General features: G+C 40.0%; 1 protein-coding gene across 3 annotated transcripts in view; it reads left to right on the forward strand.

The window, feature by feature from the left end:
* Window positions 1–11,498: 11,498 nt before the first annotated feature.
* The window catches only part of SCRN1 (secernin 1), a 62,453-nt gene continuing 56,717 nt past the window's right edge, over window positions 11,499–17,234 (forward strand). The window contains exon 1 of one of the 3 annotated variants that reach the window (XM_043871647.1): window positions 11,499–11,695. The gene's annotated coding sequence lies outside the window, so the exon portion shown is untranslated. Of the gene's footprint in view, window positions 11,696–11,924; window positions 12,060–12,488; window positions 12,621–17,234 lie in introns of those variants that run through there. The other 2 variants (XM_043871646.1, XM_043871648.1) reach the window with 2 other exon arrangements.

The raw sequence follows: 17,234 nt of genomic DNA on the forward strand, positions 1-17,234 counted from the left end.
ATTGATTTTCTAACTGTTATTCTTGGTCTTACATTGAAACTAAGTGAGGAAAATGGACAGGTAAGGTGAGGAAAGGGGTGTGTTGACATTTTGAATGTGTCCTTGGTTATCCACTCTGTTTAGATACATCTGTAAAGAAAGCTGTGGTGTGGTTTCAATTGTTTAGAAATTAGCATCAAACTATTGAGGGCAATAGTTAATGCTGAATTTTGGGCACTGGTATGTGGTGCTTTGTTTTGCTGGTAGTTGTCATTAATGTTTTGGTTTAGAAGTTTATTGTGTATCACCAGTAGGCATTATGATTAATGCCTTCTCAGGGACTTGCCTGGAGGTCCTGAAGCTAAGACTCAGCACTCCCAATGCAGAGGGCCTGGGTTCGATCCCTGGACAGGAAACTAGATTCCACATAATGCAACTCCCAAGAGTTCACATGCTGCAGCTGAATGATCCCACATGCTGCAACAAAGACTGAAGATCCCACATGCTGCAGCTAAGACCTGGCACAGCCAAATCAATCAATAAAACAATAATGCCTAGTGAGTAAATTAGTGCTATAAAATTTCTTATGTAATTAAATGAAATTCTGAGTTGCTATAAAGATAACAAGAAAAGATGATTCTGATTCAGATGGGTCATTAGCCATTTGAATGTTTCCTTGTAGAAATGAATTTGTACTTTTCCTCTTATTTGTGATACAAGATATTGCTTACATCTATAATGCTGTTTAGATATCAGCATGCTATCTGTCCCCTGAATTGAGAACACGGGTGATTTCTCAGTGTTGTTTAGAAACTACAAGAGGAGAAAAAGAAACTTGGTGAAATGTTATGGGAAAAAGTAATGCCTTTGACCTCTCATAAAAAAAGCAAGTTGTCTGGATAGACCTAGAGATTATTGTACTGAGTGAAATAAGCCAGACAGAGAAAGACAAATAGTATGTGATATTGTTTATATGTGGAATCTCAAAAATAATAAACATAAATCTACATACAAAACAGAAACAGACTCACAGACATAGAAAACTTGTGGTTACCAAAGGAGAAAGGCAGCGAGGGATAAATTAGACCAAGGATTAACAGATACACACCACTGTATATAAAATAGATAAAGATTTACTGTATAGCAAAGGGAATTATATTCATTATATTGTAATAACCTATAATAAAGAATCAGAAAAAAATGTATAAATCATTTTGCTGTACACCTAAAGTGACACAATATTATAAATCTACACTTCAATTTAAAAAGGCAAATTGTCATTACAATAATAACTCTGGGAAAAGAATAACAAAGGACTTATTTTCCAGAGATGCAGAGCACCCGGACATAGAGTTTCATTTTAATTCTTTTTCTTACCCACTTTAGTTTGAATTGAAATCTGAAATGTCAAACATGAATATAAATTAATATGCCCATTTGAAAATATTATAATTATAGTACTTCTATCTCTTAATATCTGTAGCATTCTAATTAGAAGGATTTGCACATTCCCTTTTAGTACAATGAAATCCATACATTCTTACATATGGGTTTGGAGCCTTTGTGAAAGTTGCTCAGTCATGTCTAACCCTTTGTGACCCCCATGACTATATAGTCCATGGAATTCTCCAGGCCATAATACCAGAGTAGGTAGCCTTTCCCTTCTCCAGGGGATCTTCCCAATCCAGGGATCAAACCCAGGTCTCCCAAATTGCAGGAGGATTCTTTCCCAGCTGAGCCACCAGGGAAACCCAAGAATACTGGAGTGTGTAGCCTATCCCTTCTCCAGCGGATCTTCCCAACCCGGGAATCAAACCAGTGTCTCCTGCATTGCAGGCAGATTCTTTACCAACTGAACTACCAGGGATTTGAAGGTAAATTCTTTTCTCTCTTTAAAACACTATTTTGCCTCTGCTTTTAACTTTACCTCTGCACCTTCCTGCTCCTTGCTCCAGACTAGTAACAGAGAGACCTTGGCAACCACTGGTTTCATAGCTCAGTCTTCAAACATAATGAGAGGCATGCTTCAGTTTCTAAAGGCTATAGAAATATAGCAATGATCCAAATTTCATGTACACTACAATCATGTGGGATTTGTGTTAAGAGTGCAGATTCCTAACTCTTTCCCTAGAGATTCTGATTAATGGGCCACGAATCTGCATTTTAGCCCACTTGCTAGATGATACTGATGCAGGTGGTGTAAGAACCTTAATTTGAAAGACAGTTAATTTCACTCATTCTCTGCCCTTGAATATGCAGTCTCCTATATTTTTTTCTTCTATAAATACTACTTTTTTTGCATTTTGGAAAACATTAGGCACTGAGGCAACTAATTGTGCCTAAAGAGGAATATACTGTTAAAGGCTAAGTTGTGTGGGGATATCATTTTACCTAGGGTTAGAAATTTTTTATGACTAAATTCTTACAAAAGAATGTTAGTCAGTAAAGCTATTTTGTGTACATTTTGTCCAATAAAAGGAGAAAAGAGCTCAGACTTTCCCCAAATTTATTCTTCTATATATAATTTTTTTCAGAATTATCTACAACCCATCCCTTTAGAACATACAGTTGAGATTTAGGAAAAAAATAAAACTATTCTCTTAAACATATATAGATGTATATATGTGCATATATATATTTATATAGTGCAAACTATATACTGTGTATAACCTATAAACTGGATGTATATATAGTATGTGTATGTATGCAGTGTGTCTGTGTGTGTATATATATTGTGTATGTGGCTATAGTTTTGTACCAGTCATTGAAATGCTCTGTCTAGTACATGACTTCCTCTCTCCAGAAACTTCTTTACCATGCAGTCAGACTTCATTTTTGTCAATTTGGAGTCTGTCATTCTCTACTTAGCTCACTTTTCTGTGTTTCACTTATTTAGGTAAAATTTCCCAGTCATCCTTTATGTAAAACCAACAATAATCTTTCTTGACCCCTTCTGCTTGAGGGTTGCCAAAGGATGAAGTGGCTCCTTTTGATATGCATAGATTATTTTTAGGGAAAGGATAAAAACTGCAGGAAGACTTCAGGAGATCTGCAACACCTAGCAGTGCCTGTGGATTCCTTTTTTTATCAGTTCTTTGTGTTCCTGTGCTGTTAATAAAGCCTCTGGCATAAAATGGATGCCTTCAGTGAGTATGAGTCAGCCAGTAATTTACAAAACCAATCTAAGTGCCTGTGAGCTAGCCTACCATCAATTTCATTTTATGATCTAAAAGCAGATGACATGAGATGTTTGCTGAGGTTGTATTCTAAAAATCCAGAGTGAAGTTGAATGCTGTCACCTTGGTCTCTAGTAAATGATATCCCACTTGGGGATTTCTGGGAATGTATAAGTCATTTCATTAATTTAAAATTCCACACTACAGTAGGATAAAGATAATTTCTTTAGTAAATAGTTACAGTAAAAACAATTCCATACACAATGTAAATTGTGGTATTGAGGGATAGTTTTCATTATGGCAAAGAATGAAGGGCAGGGAGATCTTTGGGGCTTAGTTCCAATTTCCTATAGCGTTTTCTTATTCATTTGTTGGATTTACTCTGCTAGAGTGCATTTTGTGTTAATATAACTCTGAATTTAATTTTTACCTCTGGATATGAGAGAGTAGGGGCTTCCCTGGTTGGCTCAGTGGTAAAGAATTTGCCTGCCAATGCAGGAGACACAGGTTCAATCCCTGGGTAGGGAAGATGCCCTGGAGAAGGAAATGACAACCCACTCCAGTATTCTTGCCTGGGAAATCCCATGGACAGAGGAGACTGGCAGGCTATAGTCATGGGGTCGCAAAGAGTGGGACATGACTTAGTGAATGAACAATAACAAGAAGAGGAGGCTATTATGACATTCAATCACACATTGTTGGTTCTTTACGCTTATGATCCCATTTACGGGGAGTGCTGTGCAGCTTTTCTGTGTGGTATACATTCTCTTTCAGACATCCTAGGTTTTAAAAAGTTGGTTCTTAAGTTAATAGCCAAATTTAATTAAATGGGTAATTATACTTTTGTGGAATAACCAGGAGAAGTTGTACAAGTACAGAAGATTTGCCCTAAAATGAGAAACAGCATTTTACTTGTGGGAAAATAGGGAAGAACTTAAAAAGGATTTTGCTGTGAAATCCTCATTTGAATGGCCAGATTTCCTCCCAGCATAATTGTTCTCTCCTGTTACCTCTATACCAGTGGTTCCTGAAGACTAGTCACAAGTTTTTCCTTGTACTATTTTGGCCACATTTTATAATATAAGATCTTTTTACAAAATGTCATACCACATCCAGTAGTAATTCAAGTTTTTGTTTTAAATCACAGGCTTTAAAGAAAATTAAACAGCCTACTAAAGTTAATTGATTCTTTCTCACATTAAGACTGAACAGTAAATCAAAAAAAAAAAAGAATGAACAGTAAATCAATTCTCCTAAGATTTTTTTTTCCCAACATTTTACTACTATGGCAATAATTCCTTGAAATTATTAACTCTTTATTATTCACCTATTTCCCTCAAACTGGGCAATGTTCTTTGGTTTTCTAATATTTCTTCTTGTGTTTTTTTTTTTTTCAGGTGAGTTATTTTATTTCATTTTTTATAAAAATTAATTTGTAGTACACTAATTTTTTTTTTTTTTTTTACATTTCAAGAAATCCTAGTACACTTGCAGAGTTATATTCATTATAGGACATTCATTATATTCATTTATATTCATTCATTATATTCATTTTAGGACATTTTCATTACCTCAAAAAGAAACCCTATACCCACTGGTAGTACTTTTCCCCCCAGCCCATAGCTAACAGCGTACTTCCTCTATGTGTTTGGCTATTCTTGAAATTTTCTAATAATTTTTAAAGCCCAATCCTTTCTTTGTATTCATGGTAAAGAAAAACCAGTAAGCTGAGAAATTCATATGACGGTAAAATAATCTCTGCTTTTAATTTTTGTTTCAAAAAATATGAGCAGTGCTTTTTGAAATTCAAATAGAACCAAACAAAGATTCCAGTTCTCAGGAATAAATCACTCTACATATGCAAAAGGTCAAATCCTTTGCACATGTAAGAGCTAGAGCCAATGGTATAAGGGATATAATAAGAGGAACAGTATAATGGTATAAGGGATATATAAGAAGAATAGTAAAAATGTAGAACTTGGTTTATGATTAAGGTAGAAATGGAAAAGAAAGAATGATCATGGATTTAAGAACTAAACTATCTCTATATATCTGGATTATTGTCAGTTCTCTGAAGTTAAACTGACAAAAACCAAAATAATACCAATTTTTTGGTCTTCCGTAGAACAACAAAAGAGCACCCCAAACAAAATACTCTTTCTCTAGAAGCGGAAATTTCCTAAATTCTCTCAATAGGTGAAATCACTGTTTAATCACTAAGAGCATGAAGGAGATCTTTTAATTGAAACCAAAATTTCTACAGCAATTTAGACAGACTTTGTTTTTTCTGAAGAACTGGAAAATAACTAATAGTAACTTCTGATAGAGTCATGTATTATCTCAAGTGAGCAGTGATGTTAAAATTGTCAACATAAAAGGCTCAACATTTACAATTCAAAAGGAGCTTTCATCTATTACAAGGTGGCCACAGGTGTCACTAGAGAATTAAAAGCAAGCCCTATTTTAAAACCATATACAGCATGAGGTCAACCTTTTCTACACATTGTAAACTAGGAAAACATATCAGCAAGAAAGGATTAGGTTGAAACTCCTAAGTCTGATTATAGAATCTTCTAGTCTGCTCTTTGATGATCATAAGATGAAGTTTCAGCGGCTGTCCTTTAAATGATCTGCTCAGTTGGCTAAACCCACGAATGAGTCCTAAAGTTGAAGCAATGAATGTCAAACATATATAATTTGTTTCTAAAACCAGGTCCTGAACATTCATGAACTGCTATCTTATTCAAAATTAAATAGGAGCCACTCATTGAAATGACACATTTGAAATAATTGAACTTACAAGCCCATCATCTAATTATATGAGTAGGATTTTACACCTTTTTGCTAAAATACAATTTATGGTTGTCTAAACTACATATCTAAAAGGCCAGATTGATCATTTAAATTCTAAAAATAATTTAAAAATAGATATGCATACTTATAATCTCTCAGTGTTGCCTATACTCAATACGGGTAGTCATTCTGTAAATTGTTTTAAGGGCATTCTAAAGGTCTGTTACCATGGTAACCAAATTCAGAAAACTAACCTTCTAAACATGGTTGTCATAGGATTAAAGCAGGTGGCTGACTAATCTTAACTAGTGCTTTTCATTCTCTTTTTCCCATGGCATCCTGTCAGCTCCTTTCTGTGGCTCTCATACGATTGCATACAAAGCAGTTACACAGGCTTTCTTACCCATATGTAAGTGTCTCACTCACATAATATTGTCTGTCGTTCATCCTCATGGAGTTGCCCAATGATAGATCTTTTTCCTCCTCCTATAATTACACTAAAAGCAGTACTAAATGGAAAATGCTTCTACATGCAATGTGTTAAATGGATTTCTCAATTACACATGCACTTCAGCTCCCCAAAATCATTGCATCGGGTTCTTGAGACAACCAGTAACACTGGTTGAAGAAAAGGCAAAATCATCATCAATATATTTAAAAAAATAGTCTTATATTTATTTATTCAGCTGTGCTGGGTTTTAGTTGTGGCATGTGGGATGTAGTTCCCTAACCAGGGATTGAACCTGAGCCCCCTGCATTTGGAGCTCAGAGTCTTAGCCACTGGACCACCAGGCAAGTCCTATCATCAGTGTATTTTTTTAGGTGGTCTGGATTTGGTTAATCCTCATTTATGATTATCTTTTAAACTTGTTTATATTTCCCAACATGCTAGATTAATGTATTTATCTATGCATAACTCTTATGTTACCCTGACAGCAACATACAATATATGCATATATGACTTCTATACTTTATTATTATTTCCCTGCTTGCCTCTAACTTCTTGAAAGGTGGGGCTGATATACCTTTTTCATCTTTGCAGCAATAGTGCATTCCTGGTACAAGTGTCCAATAAATGTTCCTTGTTATATCAGTATGTTGAAGAAGTTCTGTAAGTATAAACTATGCATTTATAGTTCTTAGGGCTTCCCTGGTGGCTCAGCTGGTGAAGAATCTTCCTGCAGTTAGGATGAGTCTAGTCATATCCAGACATTTGGTTCCTTAGGGGCATTAAGATTAGTGGTCTTTGCCTTCCACATCTGTCCATGAAGGAAGAATTTCTATGGGACTTGTTATCCTATTGTGAACAACTAGAAAACTGGGCAAAATATATGAAACAAATTTTGTCAGACATTGGACAACCCATGAGCAACTAGAAGAACAGGACTGGGATTCTCAAGAGAAAGGGAACAAATAAGAGCTGCAGTTACCCCAATTTTCTTCTGTTTGGAGGCAATTCCTGAACCATACATGATAAAAAAAAAAAGAAGGAAAACAAAACAGAGCCCAGTTGTCTTGTATGGTTGAAGAAACAGACATCAGAGTTGAAGAAGGTCAAAGCAGCTAGAATTTGTCGGCAGAGCTCTGGAGAAGAGAAAACTAAACAGAAAAAAGCCCAGAAATTTGCATAAAGTTTTCCTTGAGTCACTGAGAGAAGACCAATCTGTGCATGCATATGGTAAGTCACCACAAAGGAGAGCAAAGAATAACTCCTGAGGAAAGAACAACTGTTGCATAGCTATGCAACAAAAAATTCTCAAAGCTCACACAAAACAGAATTGTCCAAATTCCTACCAGCCAGAATCACCTGACTGATTACACGGAACATTCATTAGCGCCAATAGATGAATCATACCTTCGTAAAAACCAAAGCAGTCACAGAGGTAAAGCTACCCTGTGGGCATGCTCAGCTGTGTCCGACTCTTTGCCACCCCAAGGATTGCAGCCCACCAGGCTCTTCTGTCCTTGGAATTTTCCAGGCAAGAATACTGGAGTGGGTTGCCACTGGCAGGTGGATTCTTTACCACCGAGCCACCCGGGAAGACCAAAGCTACCCTAGAAAGGTTCTAAACAGTTTATAAACATGTCTCGTGTGAAAATGATTCTTAAGCACTAAGTCCAACAGCCTTTAAAGAAATAAAAGAAAAAATCCATCACTCGACTACATAAAATTCACAAAGACTGACATCCAATGAAAAATTACAAAAGAGACAAAAAGAAGCAGGAGATAAAACAACCAATAAAAGACTAAAAATAGAAATGGTGGAATTAGCATATGAGGACTTTAAAACAGCTATTACAATATATATGATCTGATATTTAAAGGAAAATGTGTATGAGAAATGGATAGTATAAAAAGAAGAATAGAACTTAAGAGAGATAAAGAATAAAGTATCTTACATAAAACTTTCATTGACAGGTGGCATTTAATTCCTTTTACTGTGCAACTTTGCTTCACTCCGCCTAGTTTCTGAAGCTGTAAGAGATGTCAGGTCTGGATCTCAACCAGGCCAAGTGAGGTCTGTAGACCTGAGATGTCTACTGTGGGGATGAAGAGGGATTAAGGGATTCCTCAGGCCAGGAGAAGTGTAAATGTCCCTTTGAAAAAAAAAAAAAGAGAGAGAGAAATAAACTTTCATTGACAGTATTAACCATTAGTAGATTAGAGACTGCAGAAGAAAAGATAAGAAAACTTGAAGAAGTGTCAACAGAAATTATTCAAAATGAAGAGAGTATAAACAGTAGTAGGGAGAGGGAAAGAACAGATTCTCAGTGATCTGTGGGACAATATCAAGTGGTCTAATAAATTATAATTGGGGTCTCTGAATTTGGGAGGGGCAGGGTACAATGGGTAAAATATTTAGAGATATAGCAGCCAAAATGTTTCCTAATTTGATGAAAACTATAAACGTACAGCTCCAAGAAGCTCAGTAAGCCCCAATGGGATAAACATAGGAAAAACAAAAACAAACAAAAAAACACACCAGGGTACATTATAACCATATTGCTCAAAACCTGTGTTAAAGAAAAAACTCTTAAAATCTACCATAGGAGAAAAAAAGGACATATTACATACAGAGGGAGAAATACAATCAAACACAGACTTTCCTTCAGCAACTTTGCAAGTCTTGTTTGACAATAGAATATTTATGACAATAGAATGGTACCTTTAAAGTGCTGAAAAAAATGAAGCTCTCAACCAAAAATTATGTTGCCAAAAAAAAGTTTCAAAAATGAAAGTAAAGTGATGACATTTTCAGACAAAGCTTGAAAGAGCTCATTATCCTATAACCTGCACCTATACAAATGACAGCGATAGCAGTAAAAATGGGGTGGAACATAGGTATACGGTTGAAAGTGTTCTGCATTATATCTGAAATTGTACTATTTGAAGGTAGACAGTGATAAGTTTAAGATGCATATAGTAAATTCTAGGAAAATAATAAAAAATAAAATGAAACAACCAGTATGGCTAATAATTTTTTTTTTCGACCCCATGGACTTCAGCATGCCAGGCTCCCCTGTCAGTCCGTGGGGTCACAAAGAGTCGGACATGACTGAGCAACTGAACTGAACTTTGTTTTTCTCATTATTTACCATAATGGTTGTAAAATGGAATATGAAAAATACTCAATTCTTCAAAAAAAAAGGAAAGAGATAAAAGCAAACAAAAAAGAACACAATAAATAGAAATAGCAAGATGTTGCATTGAAAACCTATCATATTGATAATTACATTAAATAGAAATGGTCTACACCTGAGTTTCTCAACCCTGATGCTACCAACATTTAGGGCTGGGAAAATTCTTAGTTGGGGCTTCCCAGGTGGTGCTAGTGGTAAAGAACCCGCCTGCCAATGCAGGAGACATAAGAGATTCAAGTTTGATCCCTGGGTGGGGAAGATCCCCTGAAGGAGGCAATGGCAACCCACTCCAGTATTCTTGCCTGGAGAATCCCAGGGACAGGGGAGCCAGGCGGGCTACAGTCCATGGGGTCGCAAAGAGTCCAACACGACTGAAAAGCCTTAGCACAGCACAACACAGTTCTTAGTTGTGGGGACCTGTATTTTGTACTTTGGAATATTTAATAGCATCCTTGGCTTCTATGTGGTAGGTGCCAGTAGAGACCTCCTTCACCTCTGCCATCCTGACAACAAAAATGTCTCCAGACATTGCCAAATGTCCCTGGGTTTAAGAGCCACTGATCTAAGAGCTCCAATTAAAAGGCAAGGAGTGTCTGACTGAATGAAGATTCAATTATACTCTATCTAAACAAAAACAAAATCTACTATATTATAAAGATAAAAGTTAAAAGGACAGTTTCCATGGTTGGATTAAATGCATAATCAGGTCCCTTTGTGCTCCAGGATTCTATGACCACTGCTCTATTCTGCAGTATCTGCCTTGATTCCCCCAGCCCTCTCCCACTATTCTTTCACTCCTGGCAAACCAGAACCACAGGCTTAACACTTAAAGATGTTAAAAAAAAAAGATCTCCTTCTCTCTCCTACATTCAGTAACCCAGTTCTCCCTGGTGACATCTACTATGACAGTTTCTTAGGTATCCTTCCAAAGATAGTCTGTGTGTTTTCAAATGAGTACAGGCATATTTCCCCCCACAACTGGTAACACATTCACACAGTGTTCTTCACAGGGCTCCCCCACCCTTACTATAGATTGGAAATCTTTCGTATCAATACATAGATCAGTACTCATTTTTTTAAATAGCTGGATAGCATTCTATTGTACAACGTGCAGTTATATATTTGAACAGTTCTCTATTGATGGGCATAGGCTTGGTAATCTTTGCTAGAAAAAAGGATGTAGCAATGGATAACCTTGTACTCATATCATTTCACACTTGTGTTGGTATACCTGTAGGATAAATTCCAGAAATGGAATCTTTAGGTCAAAGGCTATGTTTGTATTTGTAATTTGGGGAGGTATTGCCAAGTTATCCTCTATGGAAGTTATAAAACTTTGATTTTTGCTACTCTGACACGTGGAAAACGCTACTTTATATCTGTATTTGTTACAGTTAAGGGAACTGGAATATTTTTTTCATGTGCCTGAGGGGTATTGCAGTTTGTTTTCCTGTGAACCATCTCTTCTTATCTTTTGAGGTGATCTTTCTATGAATTTTTAAAAATTTATTTATTTTTAATTGAAGGGTAATTGCTTTACAATATTGTGTTGGTTTGTGCCATATATCAACATGAATCAGCCATAGGTATACATGGTCTTTTCTTATTAGTTTATAAAAGGTAGAGTCTGTTCTAGTAACAGACGGATGGATGGTCATGTCCTGACCAATGACCTTGACGCCAGCATCAACACACTCGGTACCTGTCTACAGATTTATTAACCTAGGTTTGGGATCTTGGCTTCGCTACTTGCTATGTGACCTTGGGCGAGTTACTTAACCTCTTTGGGCTTCAGTGTCTTAAGTATGGGACACAGGGTCTGGCTTATCAACATGGCGCAGAACCGTACCTTTAAACCCAGGGAGGGAGTCGGCTTGGACATATGAGTCAACAAAGTGTTGGACACGTTTCTCCGCGGAGAAATCTCGCTTAGGCACAGAGGCCCGCACGTAGCAACCGAAACGGAGGAATCCCGGAGAGGCGCCAGAGAAAGTGGGGTCTGTCTGACTCCTTAAAGCCCGAGGTCTCGCTTGAGAGAGAGAGAGACGCAAGCCCGGCGGTGATCAAGAAATAAAGATCGAGCAAAGGGGGAGCCACTTTCCTCGGTGAGATTCGCCCGCTGAGCAGCCCCTTCTGCTCCCAGGCCCCCTCCGGGATCAGGCCCAGGGCGGGTGCGGCGCGGCGCGGCGCGGTCCGGGGCCAGGGTGTGGGGAAGGAGGCGGCGGCGGCGGCGGCAGGGAGGGTGGGCCCCGCGGTCACGTGAGCCCGGCCAGCTGTTAGCTGGGGGCGGCGGCCCGGAGCTTTGGGAGTCTGGGGTGGGGGAAGCGCCCGACGGCCGCCTCCGCCGCTGCAGCTGCAGCCCCCGACGTCGCCACAGTAATCGCCGCAGCCGCAGCACGCGCACGCTCGCCGGCCGCGGCATCGGCACCGCAGAGCAGAGCCCAGAGCCCGGAGCCCGCCGCCCCCCAGGTGAGCCGTGCAGGGCACCCCGGGAGCGCAGGGCGTCTGCAGCCGCTTCCCCCGGCGGGTTTCACCCTGATCCGCCGTCCTTGTCCCCCGTGTGCCTGGTCGGCTCCGGCTGCCTCTCCAGACCCGCGGGTGGCGCTACCTGGGATCCGCTACGCGGATGCTGGCTAGGGGGTCTCTAGGGGATCACGAGACAGGGGGGCCTCAGTCCGGGGTTGGGGGTGGGGGAAGGTGATTTGGGCTGTAGACTGCGGGGGCGCAGGAGAGGGATGCCCCACCCCAGGGCGCGAGCACTGCAGCCTGGATGGAACCTGCCCCTGCCCTCCACACCCCAACCTCACCCTACCCCCTCATCCTCCTCCCCCCAACCCCAGCCACTTCTTTTTAACTCTTCTCGCTCGCCCAGGCCGCTTTTCCTGTGTTTCCGTTGCCTGATGTCTCAGTCGCTGGCCCGCTGGGGTGTGTACCCCGTGCCACCCGCGCCCTCGCCACCCCCCCCGCTCCGGGGGATCCCGGCTCGCACTGGCGCATCCCCGGTGGCGGAGCGGGCCTGGCACCTTCTCGGTAGGTAACGCACCTGCCGCGCCGGCCGGCTCGCGCGAACATGGCTGCCGGGCGGGCCCGCTGCCCTGGGCCCGGCTCTGCCCGCTTAAACCGGTCTGTGGTCGCCGAATCGTGACCAGAGGACTACCCTCCCGCTAAGGGCAAACGTGTCAGCTATTGCCGGAGTCTACCCGGGCCGAAGGACTTGTCACAACACCCCACCCCACCCTCAAGCCACACCCAGCGAGGTTCTTGGGGATGGGGGGTGTCTGGGCAAGTTAACGGGGTGGCTCTCTCTGGGGCACTTAGTGGTCAAAGGCACTCGTATTTCTGAGATGATTATGCACTTCAGCTTGCCTTTGCGCCCTCCGTTCGCTGGTCTGTTGGATCGCGGATTATTGGGCGACATTACTCCTGAGGTCTGAAACGAGTGGGAGGGACGCAAAGCGGGAGGGACGCTTGAACTTTAGAGAAATTGATGAGAACTCAGATTTAGGGGTTAAATTTGTCGATTAAACCTAGACGCATGTAAGGAAACAGTCATTTGCTGTGGCTCCACACTGTCTTGGTAGGGGTCTGTTAACTAATACTGTCTTTCCGGATTTGCTGTTTAATTCTGGCTTGCAAGTGTCTTGAATTATGCTTATGTCCAGCTCCCCCGTGGTGTATGTGTGTGAGTGTGTGTCCCGGTGCCTCCTCTGTTCCAAGTCTGATTAGAAGATGCATCCGTTGCAGAGGAGACTTCTATTAATTCAAAATGGCAGCATGAAAAATCAGGCCTGGCGGAATCGGCACAGACCAGAGTTAACATCAGCTGCCCCCTGATTTAAGCTTTGGTGGGGGTGGGGAGAGGGTCTACCGGAAGGAGAGCTCTCCTGGGTATGGATACAGCCAGCCCTAAAGGGTAGGACGTGATTCTTGGAGCAGGCTAGATTTTAGAGTGCTGCAAGGTTCTGGGGAGGTTATGTGGGAAGTGTGGGAAGCTGTGATTATCCTAATTCATCAAAAGCTGGTGCAAAGACCTGATTAAAACTGTGATTTTTATCTGGCTGCTGATAGCTGTTTGATAACTTATGTGTTGTTTTGTACCTACAAGTGGCTCTTAAAAGAGATGAATGTCTGGTATAAACATCATCTAAGAACAGTACATGGAACAAATAACAGGTTCTTAGAGCAAGTCTTATTGGAAGTGTTGATTTGACATCATGACCAAGCACTCAGGCACCAGAGAATGATGCATTCTTGAAAAGTGACTCATTTGAGATTTTAAAATAAAACAGCCTTTCTTTCCCGTTTCACTGCTGTGCTGCCAGCCATCTTCTCCTTTAGCAAGGAGGAGATGCATGAGGAGGCAAGTGTTTCAGGGATAATGGGATAGAGAGAGATTAGTGCAAAGGTCAGGAATGGCAAGCTGGAAGCAGCCTGAGAAAGGGCTTTGCTGTCAACCTTCTCTTCACAGCCGGTGAGGCTGAATCCAGCAGGGTGAATGGACTGCTCCCAAGGTCATGTAGCTGGTTGGCAGCTGGCAGTGAGAACTGAAATCCAGGTGTCAGAACTCCCCATTTTAGGATTCCACATGTCACCTTCCAAAGCCTAGGAGAAAAGGGCAAACGTATCATTGTTACAATGGCAAACACTTCAAGAAACCAAACTTTAACATAAATTTTAAAATCTATAGGTATTTAAAGTAAGCGCTCACACCTTAGTTTCCTAACTTAAGTCCATTTAACTTCTTAAGCTGTGTCCACCTCATGTTCCCATTTTCCAGAGACTAGACTGTATCTGTATTTAAGCACCAAACCATAATTTTATGGTTTTTATATTTTATGTCAGAATCTTTGAGGTGAGAAGTGCAACTAAAAAATTAGTTGCTTATGTTGCTTGTTTGTTTGTTTTTTTTTTTTTAGAAGCCACGGTGGGGCATATAATAGCTTTTGAATATATCTAACTTTAAATAATTAGTAAATAACAAACCTATTTTAAAATAAGTTTGAAGCAGCGCTGAAGACAGCAGCTTCAAATTTGCTGTCAAATTTGAATTTAAGTTCTTGGAATCATATACCAGTGACCCTAGTTCTACTAAAGCAGAACTAGAAATTGTGCATGGTATTTTTGCAGAGGTGTTGAGAGTATGGGAAATATTTCCTCTGGGCTTTCTGTACCTTCAACCCAGTGATCTGCAGAAGGAGAAGGTGGGTGGGCTGCATGCAACTGGGAGAATAATTTACAGTGGCGAAACAGATAGGAACTAAGTATGAAGTGGCAGGTTGAAGTGAAGACAAGTGTTAATGCCACATATGTGTGCCTGCTCAGCCACTCTGTCGTGTTTCTTTGTGAGTTCACGGATAGTTGCCCACCAGGCTACTCTGTCTATGGGGTTTCCCAGGCAAGAATACTGGAGTGAGTTGCCATTTCCTTCTCCAGGGGATCTTCCTGACCCCTAGGGATCAAACCCTAGTCTCCTGCGTTGGCAGGCAAATTCTTTACCACTGCACCACCTGGGAAGCCCGATGCCACATGTACCATTAAAACAACAACTTGCATTAGAGCATCAATGTGAAGATTCATTCATTGAAATTCTCTCTGTATGTCAAAGACACAATCACAAGTTTCAAAAATACATAAACACATGCAATCTGTGTTTGTTGGAGGACAATAAAAGATACAGGTAAGCCAAAGTTATTTTTAAAACACCACCCATGATCCCTTTATCCAGCAATAGTCAGTCATTGTAAAGGTTTGGGACCATTTTCACTGGAGTGAGAGTCTAGGTTTGTGCTGCTCAATTCAATACCCACTAGCCACAGGCCACATGTGACTACTGATTACTTGAATTGTGATGTATTACAATTGTGTGTTCGTCTGAATTGTGATGTATTGTAAATGTAAAATTTACACCAGATTTCAAACATTTATAGGAAAAGAAGATTTTAAAATATTCTATTAGTTATTTTTATTAAAGTATTGTTGATTTATAGTATTATATTAGTTTTAGGTATACAACATAGTGATTCAATATTTTTGTAGATTAGACTCCATTTTAAGTTATTATGAAATATTGGTTATGTTCCTTGCGTTATACAATATATCCTTGATATTTATTTTTAATATATAGTAGTTTGTACCTCTTGACCCCCGTATCCCTATCTGGTCCCTCCTTCCTTCCCTCTCCCCACTGCTAACCTTTAGCTTGTTCTCTATATCTGTGAATCTCTGTTTTGTTATCCAGATTTGTTTGTTTTATTATTTAAATTCTCATATAAGTGTAAACATACAATATCTGCCTTTCTCTAACTTATTTCACAAAGCATAATACTCTCTAGGCTCATCCATATTGCTGCAAATGGCAGGAACAAATACAGCTTATTAATGATTTTATGTTGATTATACATGCATACCTTGGTGATAGTGCAAGTTGGGTTCCAGACCACTGTAATAAAGCAAGTATCAAAATAAAGCAAGTCATATGAATTTTTTGGTTTCCTAGGGCATATAAAACTTATGTTTATCATGTAGTCTAGTAAGTGTACAATAGCATTATGTATAAAAAATGTATATGCATAGTTTAAAAATACTTGATTGCTAAAAAATGCTGACATCATCTGAGCCTTCTGCGAGTTATCTTTATAGTAGATCAAAGAGCACTGATCACAGATAACCATAACAAATATAACAATAATGAAAAAAAAACCTTGAAATATTGTGAGAATTACCAAAATGTGACACAGAAAGTGAGCAGATGCTGTTGGGAAAACAGCATCTATAATCTTGGTGCACACAGGATTGCCACAAATCTACAGTTTGTAAAAAACACAATTGTCTGTGAAGTGCAGTAAAACAAAGTACAATTAAACGAGGTATGCCTGTATTTTGAATTAATATTTTGGATATATTGGAGTTAAACAAAATACATTGTTAAAAGTAATTTCATCAATTTCTCTTTACTTTTTAAATGAGGCTCTTGGAAAACATAAAATTACATATGTGATTCCCATGTCTTGCCCTGTATTTCTTTGGGGCTGCATTGGTCTAGGTCATTAACAGAAAGTGAAGGTTGGTTGAAGTATATGATGCTGTTCATAGAGTTGGATGTGGATAGTGAGAGAGGTTTGAACAGACCCTGGAGGGGAGAAGATGGGATGAGTGGGAAGGGCTCACGTGATGTACATGTCAGTCACACCCACCTGTCCTATCCCTCCAGAAACTTCCAGTATCCCTAGGGCCTCCGGCCAGTCTGGAATGGTGATGAACTGAAACAGGTGGGTGACTGGAAGGGGAGGAAGTGGGAGGTCTCCCAGCTTGAGCCTTATCAGCAGCAGAGTGAAAGAGCTTGAGATGTTAACGTTCCCTTCTCCTTCTGTTCTTAATGGTTATGTATTTAACCTGAATTTCCCAGTGCTTAATCTACTCCCTAAAGTGAGCTAAGTGTTCCTGAAGGGTTCCATGAGCATTGCTGATCACTGTCTTAAGTTGGGCTACCGCCCTCCTCCTCTTGGTGGTTTACATGAGCGCCTCTTCTTCTAGATGGTACAGACCTTGAGAAAATCTTTTTAGCGCCATTTTCCTCTTAGGTTGCACACAGTGCTTGTACGTGCTTAGGGGGTCAAAGTACATATTAGTAATTCATATCACTTC

The sequence above is a fragment of the Cervus elaphus genome, chromosome 18 (genome assembly GCF_910594005.1).
Source record: "Cervus elaphus chromosome 18, mCerEla1.1, whole genome shotgun sequence".
NCBI classification, from domain to species: domain Eukaryota; kingdom Metazoa; phylum Chordata; class Mammalia; order Artiodactyla; family Cervidae; genus Cervus; species Cervus elaphus.